Raw genomic sequence first — 2,978 nt, 5'->3', positions numbered from 1 at the left:
TAAGGATAAGACAAATAAAAGAAAGACTTTTTTATATTTTTATAAGAATATATATATAGCACTTGTATGTCCCAGTAGCATGGCAATATGGAGGTGACCTAGATGGGGTTCTAAGACACCCGGGGAAATAGTTGATTTCCTACATTCCTTTTTTCTCGGGCATATCAAGAGGTTGGTGAAGTACAAGAATGAGAAAGCCGTAGCACGCCCCTACCCAGAAACCTTTAAGAAGTACGCTACGCTCATCATGTTTTTTTATTGTCAATGAAATTCTTCCTATCTTTCTTGCATCATAGGTAAGGCAAAGCGCTTTCTTTTAAAGAAGCATCTGGTTCCATCTTTCTTTCGTTAGTTAACCCACCTTTTTCTAAGAAGGATTTTAGTAATTCGGGATCTATACTACTTGGAATGGCTCTCTCATATTGAGAAATTCTGTCTAGTGGCATTCAATCACAGAATCCCTTGACAGCTGCATAAATCACTACAATTTGTTTTTCAATTGGAAGTGGTGAATATTGTGGTTGTTTGGGCACTTCTGTCAGCCTTGCACCTCTATTCTGTAATGCCTGAGTCGCAGCATCAAGGTCTGACACAAATTGAACGAAGGCGGCCACTTCGCGATATTGTGCCAATTCTAGTTTTGAACTACCGCGGACTTGTTTCATAGCTCTCAACTAGCGACAGACCCAATGCGACTGACAGATAAGGCAACATTAATAGCTGGTCTAATTCCGCGATAAAAGAGCTCTGTTTCCGAACAGATTTGTCCATCTGTAATGGGGATCACATTGGTGGGGATATAGGCCGATACGTCTCCAGCTTGTGTTTCAATGACGGGTAACGCAGTCGAGCTACCTGCACCCTGTCTGGTCCGATCGTTTAGCGGCTCTTTTCTAAGAGACGGAATGTAAATAGAAAAACATCCCCTAGGGAAAGCCTCACGGCCTGGTGGTCAGCGTAACAATAATGACATTTGTCAATATGCCACCGCCTGTTTACTAAGATCATCATATATTATTAATGCGTGCATTCCATTATCGCAGAAATATTCCCCCATGGCACACCCAGAATATGGGGCCAGAAATTGCAAAGGAGCAGGATCTAAAGCAGTGGCTGCTACAAGAATGGAATATTCCAAAGCATTCGCTTCTGGAAGAATTTGAACTAATTGTGCCACAGTCGAGCGTTTCTGTCCAATCGCTACATAGACACAATACAATGTCTCACTCGGAGAGGTACCCCTTGAGTTCATTTGCTTTTGGTTTAATATAGTATCGATAGCTATAGCTGTTTTTCCAGTTTGTTTGTCCCCGATTATAAGTTCTCGTTGACCACGGCCTATAGGAACCAGGCTATCCACTGCTTTTAAGCCTGTTTGCATAGGTTCGTGCACAGATTTACGTTCAATAATCCCTGGGGCTTTTTACTTTCGACACGTCTTCGTTCGTGATCGCTTAGAGTCCCCTCTTCCATCAATAGGTACTCCCCAACGCGTCGACCACACGGCCTAACATGGCCTTTCCCGCAGGAACATCCACAATAGATCCAGTGCGTTTGACAAGATCTCCTTCTTTAATAGCGGTATCACTACCAAAGACAACAATACCTACATTCTCATTCTCAAGATTCAAGGCTATTCCTTTCACACCGCTGGCAAATTCCACCATTTTTCCATCTTGAATCTCATTCAATCCATAAACTCGTGCAATCCCATCTCCAACTGAGACCACCCGACCGATCTCATCCACTTGAAAATTCTTGTAAAAGTTGGTCATTCTACTTTCTAATAGAGTTGTGAGTTTCGCAGCTCTTGGAGATAATTCCATACTTGAATAAAGAAACACGATGATAGAGTCAAGGGAGAAATCCGCTTTACTAATTTACTAAATATAATACTAATTAATTTCGGAGGTGAGTTAGTGGGCTCTTTGCATATGTTAAGCATATAGCTAAGGCTCTTTAAAAATTTGAAGAATAACACTTTCTTTCTATTTATTTATGATAAAACGAGACCACCAATGCCACCTTGGCAACTCTGAAAGTGCATTAAGGCTACTGGAACTAAAGGGCCCTTAGACAAAGGACCCAAGACTTCATTGCTCGATTCAGACTCTGCCTCTGGGGAAGTGCTCACATCAACTAGAATTTGGATGGAGCTTCCCGATGGGTTAGAGCGTTTGCAAACCAGAAAGGGGAAAAGTCCATTCTTCAAAGTAGTGAAGTGAGCCAGGATAATAAGACAATAGGTCTTATCGACCAAGCCAGCTAGCAGTCAATGAGTGGGAATCAATCCAGAAAGATAGAAGGTCTAGTGCTCTCAGCAAAGTACTCTATTTCTTTGCTTCAAAATGGGCTTACAAAGTTCTTGCCTTCTTTTGTTCTGCACTAGTTCTGTTGAGTGGATCAGGTAGAAGGTCTAATGGATGAATCCTACAAGAAGAGGGAAGAGCTATCATGCTGTAGTGGATAAACTCGGTTTGTAGGGACTGAAGTGCTAGAGGCTCGAATGTGGCTCAGTCGATTGTCCGGATGATGTAGGAATCCTGGGTTCTTGAGGAAAGCTCTTCAAGTTTCTAGTTCTTCTACTCTTGAGACAAGTGCTCTTAGCTTCCGATAGTTAGTTTACGCCTTCTTTCCTTAGTCCGAAGAATTCCAAGGCTTTGCTTGACTCGCATTCATTCTCTACAGAGTACTCTTTTTGAGCTTTGAATCTCTTGCTTGAACTTTCGAATGAAAAACAAAGAAAAACAAGTAGAAGAAGAACAAGGACAGCCTTTCCGAAGCAGCAAAAGGTCGTGAGACCTGAAGAAAGAAAGCTTAAGTTGAGTAAGTACCCTTGGTGGAGATGTACTTTACTGGCGATACAAAGCTTTTGTGTAGAACTCAGCAGGCCGATGATGCTCAGGCTGGTCGGACTATCTTCAACTCGTGGGATGAGGAAAAAGCTAGCTGCATTGGTTACTGAGGGCGACAGTGAC

The 2,978-nt window shown here is 42.3% G+C and overlaps 1 pseudogene; it reads right to left on the bottom strand.

Annotated features, from left to right (window-relative positions):
- Positions 1-264: 264 nt before the first annotated feature.
- Positions 265-1,826, bottom strand: LOC120257409 (annotated as a pseudogene).
- Positions 1,827-2,978: the final 1,152 nt, after the last annotated feature.

Source organism: Dioscorea cayenensis, unplaced genomic scaffold (genome assembly GCF_009730915.1).
Source record: "Dioscorea cayenensis subsp. rotundata cultivar TDr96_F1 unplaced genomic scaffold, TDr96_F1_v2_PseudoChromosome.rev07_lg8_w22 25.fasta BLBR01002085.1, whole genome shotgun sequence".
In the NCBI taxonomy this organism is placed as follows: Eukaryota; Viridiplantae; Streptophyta; class Magnoliopsida; order Dioscoreales; family Dioscoreaceae; genus Dioscorea; species Dioscorea cayenensis.
This window is presented reverse-complemented; position numbering and strand designations above follow the sequence as displayed.